This window comes from Suricata suricatta, chromosome 9 (genome assembly GCF_006229205.1).
Source record: "Suricata suricatta isolate VVHF042 chromosome 9, meerkat_22Aug2017_6uvM2_HiC, whole genome shotgun sequence".
In the NCBI taxonomy this organism is placed as follows: Eukaryota; Metazoa; Chordata; class Mammalia; order Carnivora; family Herpestidae; genus Suricata; species Suricata suricatta.
The window spans coordinates 92,909,288-92,925,678 of record NC_043708.1 but is presented as its reverse complement, the minus strand read 5'-3'; the positions used below and the strand labels follow the sequence as shown (position 1 = coordinate 92,925,678).

The window sequence follows — 16,391 nt, the reverse complement described above, 5'->3', positions numbered from 1 at the left end:
AGATAGATAGTAAGGGAAGAAATAAAATTCTAGTGCACACACATGATTATCTATGTGAAGAATCCTCAAAATCACCTAGGAAAAAAAGCTACCAATTTGGTTCAGAGGGTCATGGAATATAAAGTCAACATACAAAATTATTTCTATATGCTAGCAATGAGCCAATGGAAATTGAAATTAAAATAATGGTATCATTCAAAATAGCACCAAAAGTTATCAAATACTTAGGTATAAATCTAAAAACATATGTACAAGATTTATATGAAGAAAACTACGAAGTATTGAGAAGACAGACCAAATGAAAGCTAAATAAATGGAGAAATATATTATACTTCTGGATGGATATACTCGATATTGTTAGAATGTCATTTTTTTCCAAATTGATTTATACATTCATAGAATCTCAATCAGAATTCCAGCAGAATTTTCTTGTGTGGCAACTGACAAAGTGATTCTAAAATTTACATGGTAAAGCAAAAGACCAAGAAGAACAAAAAATAATGTAAAAAATAAAAAAAGCTGAAGAATTTACATCTGTGTCTTCACAGCTTACAATGAAGTCGGTTAAGCTTCGGCTTAGGTCATGATCTCGCGATTTGGGGATTCCAGCCCCGTGTTGGGCTCTGTTCTGACAGCTAGCTCAGAATCTGGAGCCTGCTTTGGATTCTGTATCTCCCTCTGTCTCTGACCCTCCCCTGCTTGTACCATCTCTCTGTGTCATCAAAATAAATTAAAAAACAGGAAAAAAAAACCCCAAAGATAGTACATCCTCAAATACAAGGTTAATTTTTAATAAGATATTACAGTAATTCAATAGGGAAAGGGTAGTTTTCAACAAGTTGTGCTAGAGTAACTGGATATCAATATGCAAAAAATTAAAAGAAACCTCAATCAAATGGATCACATACCTAAATATAAAACCTTAGACTATAAAACTTCTAAAAGAAATAGTAAAAAAATCTTTATGACTTTGCATTAATTAGGCAGTGATTGCTAAGATGTAAAAAAATTCAAAGCATATTGATAAGTTAGACTTTATGACAATTAAAGTCTGTTTAAAAATATTTTTAATGTTTTATTTTATTTTTTTGAGAGAGAGACAGCATGAGCAGGGGAGGATCAGAGAGAGAGGGAGATACAGAATCCAAAGACAGGCTCCAGGCTCTGAGCTGTTGGCACAGAGCCCGATGCAGGGCTAGAACCCACGAACTGTGATTTCCATTCTAATGTGTATTTAAGGTAGAAATGTCTTCCAGGAATTACATTCAGCTGTTTCCTAAAAATATTATATATACCCATATTAATCCAATCAAAATATTTCAAATTTTCAATGTTGATTTTTTTTTCTATTTTGGAAAGGCTGCAATTTTAATGTTCTACTATCTTTTTAAGTGTAGTTGATAAATAATGCACGTATCTACAACATAACAATTCAGTTGTGCTCTGCTCTGCTCACTATAACTATAGATATTATCTTTCACCAGACAACCCGATTACAGTATCATTGACTATAATCCCGACGCTGTACTTCTCATCACTGTGACTTATTCATTCCGTAACTGGAAGTCTGGGCCTCCCACTCCGTATCACTGATTCTGCCCATTGCCCCATACCTCTGCCCTCTGGCAACCATTAGTTTGTTCTCTTTATAGTCTGTGCTTTTTGTTTGTTCATTTTGTATTTTTAGATTCCACATGTAAGTGAAACCATATGTTCTTTATCTAATCTTGATTTCTTAACTTCAGCTATTTGGATTTCCAAATATCTTTTTGTTACTGTTTTCTGCCCAATTAAAGTAAATTCAAAGAACACATTCTGAATGATGCCATTCTTTTGAAATGTGCTGAGATTTACTTTACACTCCACCATATAATTAATTTTGATAAATATTCTTTACTCCTTTTGTATCCTTTAACTTCATTCTGGTTCTTTTCCTCTGTACTATCTTCATGTTTATTAATTCTCTATTTGTGTCTAAATTAATATTATTAGTTTCAATGCTGTAGTTTTCAGTTCTAGAATTTCTATTTGATCCTTTCAGTAGTTTCAAGGTCAGAGCTGAATTTTTTTCATCGTGTTGTTTAATTTCTTAATATGTTAATCAAAATTACAATATCTGAATCTCTAAATTTCTAATTTATTAATCTCATAATGTCTGCTTATTTGTGATTGAATGAAAGACTTTTTGCTTGTTAAAGATGTCTATACAATTTAAGTCTCTGGGTGATGTTAGTATTTTTCCAAAAGGATTTATTTTTCTTCTGGCAGCAGTATTTCAGGGTTTGAGAGAGATTACATTTATCCATTTATGAACTGAGTTCATTCAAACCAGATCTGTATTTTATTCATACTCTCTCCTAGCAAGTATCCCTCCTAGCCCCCAATGTATGATTTGGATGTTCACCTGGACCCACTACCTCACAGGGCCTGAATGTCACTTATTCTCCTGTTCTTGTGTTCACCTTTCTGTTTTACAGCTGCTACTCTTTGTCTAGCTTCTCAAGTTCTCAGTCTTCGTCTCTCAGTAAATCAGTCGATGCTTCTAGGAGAGAGGGTCATCATATAGCCAAAGCACTTTCCAACGAAACGTGTATATATCATAAGAAATTCATAGAGATAAAACTGTGTACCCCCGTTGATGGTCATAATTACCACGAGAAATAACCCTAAAAGTGACTTCTAAAATACTTCTCCTTTAATTTGGAAAAGTCAATGAAATAACTTCGAAACAAAAAAAAAAAAACTAAAAAACTGATTGTCTCAGAATTTTCTCAACTGCATAACCAATCTACAAGTTTGATTTTCACTTTTGAAATACTATGTGTTAAGGGATCTCAACATTAGTATTAAATCCTCAACATGGCAAAGCTTAAACCAACCAAACCACCATTTAAAATGAAAACAACACACTAGAAAAACACACACAAGACATATGAAAAGCAAAGGAATATTGTTAATATAAAAGTAACTGGTACAAATCTATAGGAAAAAGATGAATATTAGAAAAAAATGACTAATGGGATGGCTAATTTAAAAAGTAAAACACAGAAGCTTACTAAACCTAGGAAAAGAGATGTTCAACCTTTCTAGTCAGGAAATTTTCATTAAAATAGTGAAATGTTTTTACTGAAAAAATTTCAGATTAGAAAACATTAATCCATGGTAAAAACTTAGGACTTTTTAAAATCTGTTTTTTAAAAGTCATCTAATGACTGTATAGGCTTCCAAATCATATGCAATTCCAACACCTGCGGTACCCCTGTGCCCCTCTGTCCTGTATCCCAGGAGTTCCCATCATGGGCTGCATCATCCTGACGTAGTATGAAACCATGGAAAATATTAAAGTATCAAAAAGAACAAGACAGATACGCTTGTATTGATACAAAAAGATGCCTAGCAGGTAGTGTTATATGAACAAAGCACATTACAGAGTAGTATACATAATACGATCCATATTTTGTAAAAAATATATTGATGCATGTATATTCAATACACATATAATAAACACTATTAAATGAACATACATGTTTATATCTGCCCAATACATTAGCTGAAAAAAATATACCAGATATTGAAGTTTTGCAAGGGCTGGGTGAGGGGGTTCTTATGTTCATTTCTTACCCTCACAAAAATGATGCATAAAGATGAGAGTTTTATTTTTTGCTTTATAACATCCTATGAAGCTAAATAAGATTGTTTGTATAAGCCTAAAAGTTTATAAAATCATTTCTCTTTTGAAAAAAATAATGGGCATTTTACAAAATATGTAATTAATTTTTTTTCTCATTTCTTATAAGGGATTGATGGTCAGGATTTGAGCCTCATGCTACTACCCCACATTCATGATCTCTCCAATAAAAAGCAGAAGACATTCAACAAATTTTAGTACTAAGAGATACTAAGCTAGTTAGATTACATTCATTTTAGACTCAAGAACATTAGAGATTTAAAAGTATTTCCTAAAACACAAAACAAATCAATGGCAGAATCAGGAATAGAACTTATGCTTCTCAACCATGTTTTTCATTTTTTTTTGACAGTAACAAAAATTCATAAGCATTGAAAATGTCTTCATTGCTAATTTTGTCTTTTTTTGTATCCTATTAATTTTGCCTCAAATTATTTATAGTCCAAATTATTAGCCTCATATTTTATAGAATAATCCTCTTTTAATTTAATCTTAAGATTTACTCCTTGCCAAACCCCATTTTTATGCAGAAAACAATCTTTGGAGTCTGACATATTTTCTGACATCTGTTTTATAAGTTGTTTTGCTAACAGTGTATTATGATATGCAAGTTTCAAATCTGGTTGTACTTACCCTTACCTAAGGAGACAATGGATAGCCTATGCTAGGAAAACAACAACTCAATAATTATTTGTTTATTTAATAGTTACACAGGTTCTTCTTATGTCTGTATTTTTAAATTTTACTTTGCTACTTCTCTGTAGTACATTTCAAACTATTTCTTTGGCTCTTTATTTTTAAAAGTTTATTTATTTATTTATTGAGAGAGAGAGAGAGAGAGAGAGGGAGGGAGGGAGGGAGGGAGGGAGGGAGGGAGAGAGAGAGAGAAGGAGGAAGGGAGGATGAGCAGGGGAGCGGCAGAGAGAGAAGCAGACAGATAACTCCAAGCAGGCTCCACACAGAGCACAGAGCCAGAAGCAGTGCTCAAACTCACAAACTGTGAGATCATGACCTGAGCAAATTCAAGAGCCAAAATCACACTTAACCCAGTGAGCCACCTAGGCGCCCCTCTGGCTCTTTCTTATATATAATCTAGCTAAGTAAAAAAAAAAAAAAAAAAAATCACTATTTAGTCCTGAATCTAGATAGCAAACTATGTCATCAACCTTTGGCACAATCCAAAGCATCTTCTCCTTTCCACAATTCTGTGGATTTTTCCTATGAAACACCAGTGAAATATGCTGTCCCTCCCCTATTCCTATTATCACATCCCTCATTCAAGTCTTAACACTTACTTGTGTCAAGAATTGCACTAGTTTATCTGTTTGCCTCCATCTTTTCCTATTCCAGTAAACTTTTACATTTACCATCTCAATTACCTTGAAGAACACAGGCTATGAGGTGCCTGGGTGGCTCAATCCTGAGCTGACTTCAGCTCAGGTCATGATCTCATGGTTCGTGGGTTCAAGCCCTGTGTCGGGCTCTGTGCTGACAGCTCAGAGCCTGAGGCCTGCTTGGGATTCTCTGTCTTCCTCTCCCTCTGCCCCTCTCCCCCTCATGCTCTGTTTCTGTCTCAATAATAAACCAAACATGAAAAAAAAGAACACAGGCTATAAAATAAATAGCTTTTAAAAGAATCAATTACTTGTTATACATTCATTAGCATAGAAAAGTATCAACTCATTTAATATTACTTTCTTGGCCAGTGATGAACTCATCCCAACTTTAACTTCTATCTTTACCCTCGAACATTTTCCATGCTCTACCTACCAAGATTATTTATGATTTCTCAACATATGTGATATTCTGCATCTTCTGATCATTTCCCTATATATTCTTTTTCCTCCAGAATTTCCATTTGATCATAACTGCTCCTTCTTCCTTCAAAGCACATTTCAAGTATCACCTCTTTCTAAAGTCCTCTGTTATACTCAAAGCAGAATTAGCACTAATTAGCTATGAAGGACAAAGGCAAAGAAAAGGTACAATGACTATAAACTGCAGCAAAGCTCACTTAATATTAGGAGTCTGTGATTGTATTGGAGCTTTTTTACTATGTAAATTCCATAATTTTATTGTTAACATAAGATTTAACTTAGCAAGTATAATTTTATTGACATTTGTTTTATAGCTCAAAACCGATAGAGTGTATATTTTTTCTTTGATTAATTTTGTTTAGCATCAGAAGACAATTCATCTCCACTTAGAATCTCTTCACTACAAATAATATTATACTTAGACAATCTTCTAATATATATATGTATATATACACGTTTGTATATATGCATACGTATATGTGTGGGTGTGAGTGTATATATACACACACACACATATATATTACATATATTACACATATATATTACATATATATGTGTGTGTGTGTATATATATATATATAATCTCTTCATACGATTTAAACAATTCCAGAAGCCAAAATATAACCTGGTAACAAAGCTAGTAGTTTCCACAACAATTTCTTTGCTCCTACCTACCTAGAAAAAAGAAAAGGAGATGAAAAATTCCCAACTAGGAGCAAAATACAACAAATAACAGAAGCAAATCTGTTGTTGGAGTGAGAGGAGAGATATATAGGATGTCTTCTAAAAGATTTCTTCTAATTCCGAGTAACAGGTGGTTAGATTTTATTTCCAGAGGGCACTAAATAATCATATTCCCCCTGAATGCTTTTTTTTTTCACTCTGTCCATATTTGCAAATACATAATCTCATGTTGGCAAATTTTATATACTTCACCTGTGCTGTATCCCCAGTACTAGATCATGACTCAAAAGACAGAACTGTTTTCATAAACTTCACAGTTGAAAATTTCTGCCCTTTCTTGAGGCTGGCTAAGAAGTCTATGTAATCTGCATATTTTTTAGAGCCTTTTCCACAATTTAACACAGCTCTCGCTATTTCCTCTGCACAATCCACAACAACAAAATGTATTTGGTTACACTTCAATACAATCCAGAAGATGCATATATGATTTCTCTTCTGCTACTTGACTAATTCACCCAGTAGAGTATTACGTCATCTCTTAAAAATCAAAGTCCCATCTGTCAAATGGGTATAAAAATAAATGTATAGTTGGGGCTTTTTCTAGGGATGTGGTGAAGATTAAATGATATTTTACATATAAATAATTTATACGGCCCCTGGCTCATCATAAGCACTCAATAAAGGTTTGCTGATGATAATTAAATTTTAACTGTTAATGAGATATAAAAGAAAATATTTGAGTTCCGCTGACTTCTAATGTGAACAAAATTATGACAGAAACCGAATGGAAGTTTAAATTTGAATTTGCTAGTTTTTAGTCTCCAGGGGAAAAAAACACTACTAATAAGATTAATAGCAATGAACTGGATTGCAGAGGGAAAGTTTTATGTACTCACAGGAGTAAACTGGTTTCATAAGCCTCAGAAGCCACAAGTGCACTCTAACAATTAAAATGCTAATTATAAACAAATACCAAACTATGAAACAAACAGTATGGAAGAAGTTTTCACTTCCACAACCATTTCCTAACCTCCTCAGTATTATATGCATTTGAAAGTTAAAACCAAGCACACATGGAAGATGACACATTGCATTTTCATATTTCATTATTCATATTTTAAAAAGAAAATTGGCCCTCCTCATACTGGTCTGAATCTATGAGATTTTGCTCTACACAAACTCAAGTCTCTGATGTATAGCTCTACTTAATTTTCAATGCAGTTACAGCTTAACTTAGTCTATCATTTCTAAAAGGGGGTTTAATGAAATAATTGATCTATTCCAATGTTATTTGACAGTCTCCTGTTTTTAATTTGTAGCAATTAATACAAAGCATAAATGTTTTAACTCTTGAAACCCATGAGACACAGAAACTTAATAACCCAATTTATTATCTGCAAATCTCTTAGTGAAAAAAGGAAAACAATCTACTGCTGCCAAATTGGATAATACTGATTCATTAGTCACAACAGATAAGATTAGAATCCATTAAAGGTGAAGTATTATTTTGATATGCAAAGTTTGTCTTTGAAAAAAAAGTATTCTTATAAATGAGTAAGCAATGGTTCTGTTATTGCACACCATTTATGCAACTGAAACTTCTTTTATCACCTTCATTTTTCAAGAGATATTTAGTTTGCTGGGCTCTTTCACATGATAAAAAAAAGTATAGTAATTCAGCTTTTATTAATATGTTCTCCATTTAAGAATACATGTGGTATATATACAATGGGATACTACTCTCAGTGATCAAAAAGAAAGAAATCTTGCCATTTGCAACACTGTGAATGGAACTAGAGTGCATGATACTAAGTCCTATAAGTCAGTCAGAGAAAGAGAAATATCGTATAATTTCACTCATATATGGAATTGGGGAAACAAACAGATGAACATAGGGGATGGGAAGCAAAAAGAAAATAAAAACAGAAAGGGAGGCAATCTAGAAGAAACTCTTAAATTCTAAGAACAAACTAAGGGCTGCTGGAGGGGTGTTGAGCTGGGGATTCAGCTAAATGGGTGACAGACATTAAACAGGGCACTTGTTGGGATGATGAGCACTGGGTATTAAGAAAGTGATGAATCACTGTGTTCTCTCCTGAAACCTATACTACACTGTATATTCACTAACTTGAATTTAAATAAATTTAAAAAAAAGAATACTTGACATGCATTAGTGCCATTAACTGCATTATCATGAAGAGAAGAACAGCCAAGAAGAATGAACCTGATTAAGCAAGACTCTACTAGCAAATTCTAAAGTAGACTTAAAAGCTAGAGCTGTTTTACAGAGAAACTAAACATACCATAGTATTGCAGTTAAAAATCAAAGCCAGCTTCAATATTCGTAGTGCAAACTCATCTAATTGAACATTTCCTTTGGTGATAATTTTTCCTTTGTAATTTCTCCTGCATCAAAACCAAGTAGATCACCAAAGCCATTTAAACTCAATTACACTTTCACATTTTTGTTTTCTCTTTATTTACATTTACAATCTAAGGCATTATTTTACTAACCTCAAATATTTAAATACATATTTAATTTAAACATGAAAAATAAAATTGGAGATGGATGTAGGTTAACGATTAAACTCAACATTTTTGTAAGGCGATGAAAATGCCACCAGGCAGCACAGAAGGAGGTCAGAATGGCCTACAACCTTAGGCATCAGGCATGGGGAAATCATATACGGGATTCACTGAGTTCAGATAATTGTTTCTCAAGCTCCCCCAAAGCCTCCAGGTTAGAGACCTGGAGGGGAGCAAGTTCTCATATTCATATTGTGGGGCAAGGAGCTTGAGACAGGAGAAAAGAGATGAAAATTCACACTGTAGAGCATGTAGGCAATGCCCTGCCCTGGCCTAACTGCTTTATATGCATTATCTCCTGAATCCTGATATTGGTGCTATGTCTTAATTTTTCCCTCCCAACTTTTAAATATGTAAATCTATCTGAAAGATGTTGCAAAACTTTTCTAAGTTCTCATGACAGTCTGTTTCACTCATAAATAATTTACCTCTAAGGTACTCAAACCACCTGTATCTCTGCATACTTAAAACACAGTCCTTTTTATTTTTACTTATTACTTATGTATTTGGCTCATTCAAAACTATTAAGATAGTTTACCAAATTATTACAAAAAATGAGATTTGACTTGAAAGTAGACAAGTTAAAGGAAAAAGGTTACAAAATAAAATGAGATCAGACATAGAAATAGATGTTTTTTTTTTTAAATTTAATGTTTGTTTATTTTTGAAAGTGAGCATGAGCAGGGTAGGGGCAGACAGAGAAGGAGATGCAGAATCTGAGGAAGTCTCCAGGCTGTGAGTTGCCAGAGTAGAGCCTGATGTGGGGTTTGAATCCACAAACCGTGAGATCATGACCTGAGCCAAAGTTGGACAGTTAACTGACTGTGCCACCCAGGTGCCTCAAAATGTATGTGCTTAGGGGCATCTGGGTGGTTCAGTGTTGGGTGTCCAACTTCGGCTTAGGTCATAATCTCATGGTTAATGGGTTTGAGCCCTGAGTTGGGCTCTGTGCTGACAGTGTGGAGCCTGCTTGGGATTCTCTCTCTCTCTCTCTCTCTCTCTCTGCCCCTCTCCCACTTACACATGTGCACTCTCCTTCTCTCAAAATAAATAAATTAACTTAAAGAAATGTATTCTCTTTGATTCTATAGAGTTATTAAATGTGGACCTCAGTTCTGACATTTCTGGCATCTAGTCAACAAAGAAAAATTGATTGTTTTTATGTATCTCAATTGTTCAGGGAGTAAAGTTCTTTAATGCAGTGAATTCTGAGGGGAAAAAAAATCATAATTTCTCCTGAGGATGCCACTAAGTACACACTATTTATTAACTTTTTCCTCTGATAAATAACAGATTACATACATTATTTATTGGTTTATACACAACTGCAATCAGTTACCAAATGGCATATCTAACACTTTAAACTTCTTGTGAATCATTGCATCATTATTGTTACAGGTTTATCATAATCAGATCCAGATTAATCATGAAAACATCAGAAGTGTTTGGTTGGACTGAAGGATGAATGTCCATCATTTTATTCATAGGGTCTTTTCCTTACAGTTAATCCTGTTGGGAATCAAAGAGGTGCTTACAGCTTGGTGTGTGATCTAGAAAGTTACTTTGCCTCGATGGGCTTTACTTTCATCTGCCATTTGGGGATGGTAGTAGTACTAGTGTCATTAGGATTAAGTTTAGGATTAATTCAAACTTTAAACTGTAAAATGCTTAGTACAGTGCCTGGCTCCAGTTAATTCCCTATAGTTTCTTATATGATAATATTTAGAACATATAGATTTCTAGTTGTGCATAAATCATCAGGCAAGCATAATAAACCTTGAAAATCCAAGATGAACCTTTCTTTCCTCTGATATGCAGTCAGAGAGGTAGAAAACCCCAGGAAAGGTGAACTCAGTTTACCAGGTGGAGCTATGACCAGTAGAACCATGGACAAGGAGCTGCTCCTGAGCCGAAGGCAGTCAGGGGAATGCAGCAGGTGATCACAGATGGGAGCCTCACTCAGGAAATCGACCAACAGCATGAGTCCACTACTCTCACCATTTCTGCTTTTCCTTCCACGTATTCCTTCTCTTCTTTTGCTGACGTCTGCCTTCTTCCCCTTCAGTGATATTTATCCCCTGGCTTTTGTTTATACCTCATTTTAATGTATTCTTAGTTTTAGATCACTTGCTACACATATCACCAAACCTGTAGCCTTTCAATATCTATTCTCCTTGCCAATTGTCTCATTCTTTGGATTTCTCACAGTCATATTCCAGAGAGCACACAGAGTTTTTCTCATTAGGTTACCTCAACAAGAAACAATGAGGGGAAGAATTTAATCCCAGAATGACTTCTACTGTGGCAGGCACAGTGATTAACCAATTGAAGAACAATGTTTAATTTTGCACATATCTCCTTCCAATTAAATTTTTGGGGCCCCAGCTTCACATAGTACCTGACATATATCAAGTATTCAACATATATTAGTTAAATTTAAATTAGAATGTGAATGGAAAATGATAAAAGTAAAGAGAGCAAGAAATAAAAGATGGGAATAAAAAATCTTCAAGCTAAAAGAAAAAAATAAGTATTTGCCTTATACTTCCTATCTTTATTATATTTCAGAGTAATCAAGTAAGTATAGCCCTAGTTGATGAAGGGAAGTTGTTCTTCACAGAAAAATTCTAACTAAAAAAGATTGAAGGGATAATATTATAACACCACAATTTTATAGTCCCTACTGGAATAACTGATTCTGAAATCATCATAAATAAAAGCATTAGAGGAGAGGTCACTAGAGAACTTTGGAATGAAGGGATCAAACTGCCAGTACAGACCAATCTTAGCATCACCACAAGAGAAACAATCAGACTTAATGGGATCCTTGATATGATGGGGTATGAAGTACACAGAGTCACCTGTTAGGTATCTTGAAAGGAAAATAAACAAAAGGAAGCTTAAAGAGCTTTGAGACCTAATTATGTTCAAAGATGGGGGCATCAAATATGGAGGAACAAGTTAAATATAACAAAAAAGCAAAAAGAATGACCCAGAAAATGCAATATTCTAAAGGACAGCTGACTTCTGTAAGAAGTTAGTGACATGGATAAAAGATAAGTGAATGGGGGCGCCTCGGTGGCTCAGTCGGTTGAACATCCAGCTTCGGCTCAGGTCATGATTTCACAGGTTCAAGCCCTGTGTCAGGCTCTGTGCTGACAGCTCAGAGCCTAGAGACTGCTTTAAATTCTGTGTCTCCCTCTCTCTCTGACCCTCCCCTGCTCGCACTGTCTCTCTCTGTCTCTCAAATAAAATAAAATAAAATAAAATAAAATAAAATAAAATAAAGTGAATGGAGCTGACCTAGAATAAAAGATATTTGTGCCACATGTATGTGAGCCTTATTAGGATCCTGAAGAAAACAAATCAAATGTAAAGAGGCATATTTGAGAGAGAGAGAGAAAGAAAGAGAGAGAGAGAAGGGAGGGAAGGAGGGAGAGGGAGAGAGGGAACATGTGTGAGAGTAGGAGAGGGGCATATGTGGGAGGTGGGTGGAGTGTTGGAGAGAGAGACAGAGGGACTTGATCTCACAACTTTGAGATCATAACCTGAGTTGAAATCAAGAGTTGACTGACTAAGCCAACCAGCACCCTTCTCTCCCTGAAGGCCTTTTTTAGTCAAAACAGTAGCATTTACTTGTGGAACAGAGTATATAATACCGTGGCATTATCGGTAATATTATTAGTTGTGACAACGACATTATGATATCAAGACTATAGTCATTTGTAGACATGAATACTGAAGTATGTAAGGGTGAAATGAAATGATATTTGAGATTTGCTTAAGATAACTCAGCAAAGAAAAAAAACCCTCTATGTCTATATGAAGAAAAGATGTCAATATCTTGGTAATTACTGAATGTGAGTAATGGGTTTAAGGCTGCATTGTATAGTCTCTACTTTTTAGGATGCTAAACAATTTTGTAAGAATTTAAAATGTTTTATTGTTTAATTTTGATTTGAGTATAGCTGACACACAGTGTTACATTAGTTTCAGGTGAACAACATAGTGATTCAACATCTCCACATGTTATGCTATGTTCACCACAAGCGAAGCTACCATCTATCACCATATCATGTTATTAAAATACTATTGACTATATTTTCTATGCTATGCCTTTTATTCCTATGACTTACTTACTCCAAAACTAGAAGCTTGTACTTCCCACTCTCTTCCCTCATTTTGCCTATCTCCCCTACTCACCTCCTCTCCAGCAAACATCAATTTCTAATGGGTAGGAAAGGGTTAGATGCAGGGTTGCCCTAATCCCCACCCATGACACAGAAGCATACAATCAAGAGGGAACTCCCAACTGTCATCTTCTCCCTGAGAAGCAAAGGGTTTGAAATGCATACCTAGCTCTCCAACTTTTTAAGGCCCCTGGATGGCTCAGTGGTTAAGTCTCTAACTCTAGATTTTGGCCCAGGTCATGATCTCATGGTTCATGAGTTTGAGCCTCTCACACCAGGCTTTGTGCTGTCAGTGTGGAGCCTGCTTGGGTGTCTCTGTCTCTCTACACGTCCCCAGCTTGCTTTCTCTCTCTAAAAGTAAATAAATATACTTTTTAAAAAAATTTAAAAGAAGACTCCCACTTGAAGGATGGGCCCTCAAAACTCCTAGCCCTGAAAGCAGTGGGGAATTATATCTTCAAGACTCACAGGATTATATCAAATAAAACAGTAGTTGTTAATGGGCTTGTGAGCACTCCCTGTGGGTATCCCCTCCAGTCTCAGCCCAGAAAGAACAGGCAAAAAGGCTCATCTCCCAATTTTCTCCTGGAAAGTGCTAAACTGAATATTTTATGTGTAAGGGTCTGGCTTCTAACATAGCACCCATCTAGGAAATGGCCGAGATCCTTCCCAGAGCTCGGTGGAACCGGTGGGCACTTCTTCCACATTATCCCTCTGGCTGGCTCCAGCAACAAAGCCAAATTACCATATCTCACTGAAAGGAGTTTCTCTGTACCTTTGGTGCCCCAAGTTATGCTGCCAGCTGAGGAACGGGTTCTCAAATCACCATATCTGATAGCTAATGGGGCTGCCATTCCTAAGTCCCACAGAACTATAGCAGACAAAGGCACAGCTTTACAAGAGGTGCAGGAACACCCCCTACCACTCCCCTAACTCTACAGCTAGACACCTGGGCTCAGTGCAGAAGGAATAGGCAAAAACGTCCATTTTTCAGTTACTCTCTGCAAGGGCTTATATACATGTTTGCCCAGTTGTTGGCTGAGGGTGTAGATTCTAATTAGCCTGCATCTGTTATCTCCTCCCTCTGGGATGACAAGTCTTGACAAACTCTTAACTATGGAGCCACAAAGAACAAAGTTGGTGGCTTGGACAATCATAAAAATTTGAAAGACAACCTGAAGCACAGGCTGGGGTGACTAATGAGACTGATCTCTCAAAACTGGGAGTGGTTGCTGTTTTATCTAATGTGCAGTGAGCAAGACAGAGTGAAAGAAATGGGAATATATTTGAAACACACAAAAACCAAGATAAATCACCAGAAACTCACTGAAGTCAGGAGATCAATGCATGAACAAAGAACTTCAACAAAAAGAAAATAAGATAAAGAGAGAATCTTAAAAGCAGGAAGAAAGAAACAGGTTGTTCCACAGGCAGAATCACCTTAAGACTATCATTGGATTTTCAGGGGAAACTTTGCATCCCAGAAGGGAGGAAGATGATATATCCAAAATGCTGAAGAGAGAAAAAAAATAACTGCCAACCAAGAATACTTTACTTGGCAAAGTTGTCCTTCAGAACTGAAAGAGTTTTCCAGATAAATGGAAGCTGAACTTCATCATCACAAACTGATAGATATATGGATCAATAAATCAATACAACAGAGTGTACAGAATTAGACTCTTACAGTATAACTTATTTTTGACAAAGCTGCCAAATTAATTCAATGGAGAAAGGATAGTTTTTCTAAAATGTGAGTTGGAAAGATAAGCATACAAAAGAAAATCCCAAAGAATCTTAAACTCTATATCAATCATATATGAAAAATAACTTGAAATGAATTATAGACCTGAATGTAAGAGATTTAGTAGAATACTGTGGTATTAAAAGTTGACCAGTAGGTGTTGTAAGATTTCTTAAACAGGACACAAAAAACTCAAATGATAAATCAATAAATTGGACTCTTTCATCAAAAATTTTCAAAATTTCTTCAAAAGATACTTGTAAGAAAATGGAAAGTCATAAACTAGGAAAAATATTGCAACATTTATACCTGACAGTGATCCTGATTTACTACATATAAAGAACTACTGTCACTCAAAAGTAAGAAGATAAATATCCCAATTTGGAAATAGCAAAAATATTTTGAACATCTTCAAAACTCTTTTATCTGTATCAAGAGATACATAGATTGCAATTAAGCACATGAAATGATGGTCAGCACAGTATTTAGGAAAATACAAATTAAAACCATGATGAGATGCCAGTATACCCCTAGCTGAATGGTGAATAAAATAAAAATTCTACCCACATTATGTTTTGGCAATGTACAGCCACTTTGGAGAGTAGTTTGGCAATTTTAAGAGATACATATACCTACCACATGACCCAAAAGAAAGAATGTATCTATGTAGAGACTTGTAAACAAATATTTATAGCAACCTATTCTGGAACAAAACTCAAAGTTTGACCCTAACCCTAATCTTAAAAGATTAATGGATGGATAAGCATTTTGAGGTATATCTATGCAGTGGAAAATTACTCTTAAATAAAAGGAGACAAAGTATTACTACACATACCAGCCTGTTTGAATCTCAAAATAGTTGTAATGAGTGAAAGAAGTCCGACAAAAAAAAGATGCACATTCTCTTACATAAAAGGGTAAATGTTCCAAACTAAAATATCAGAAGGCAGTCCAGTGGTTGCCTGGGATGGGTCGCAAAAGTCACAGAGAAACTTTTTAGGGTGATGGATATCTTCATTATCTTGATTGTGGTGAGGGTGTTGTGGCTAGATACATATGTCAAAACTAATCAAATGTATACTTCAGACTCATGTGCAATTTTACTATATTCAATTATATGCCAAAAATATGTTAAAAAGGGAGAGAACCACACTGGAAGATCTGAAAATACTTTGCTTAATGGTTTTCAATTTCAATAAAACAGTGAAATTTCTATGAGCATCCAGAAAGCCACTTGACAAATTTTTAAAAATGTGAATAAATAGGGGGTGCCTGTGTGGCTCAGTCAGTTGAGCATCCAACTTCAGCTCAGTCATGATCTCGTGGTTCACAGGTTTAAGCCCCATCTCAGGTTCAGTGCTGACAGCTCAGAGCATGGAGCCTGCTTTAGATTCTGTGTTTCCCTCTCTCTCTGTCCCTCCACTGTTCATGTTCTCTCTCCCTCAAAATTAAAAACATTAAAAAAATTAAAAAACATAAAATGTGAATAAATATTGTTCAAATACCTAGTGCATCAATTAATAACAAAGATGGAAGAGCGAGGACATATGTCAAATACATATACAGTTTTGCTTCAATTTCTTCATTCATTCAACCAATATATATATATATATTATATTAGTGTACAAAATATATATATATAATATATATATTATACAAAATATATATATATAATATATATATAT

General features: G+C 35.0%; 1 protein-coding gene across 1 annotated transcript in view; it reads right to left on the bottom strand.

Annotated features, from left to right (window-relative positions):
* UNC13C (unc-13 homolog C) overlaps positions 1-16,391 on the bottom strand; it is a 593,765-nt gene that overhangs the window by 194,505 nt on the left and 382,869 nt on the right. The window lies entirely within an intron of this gene.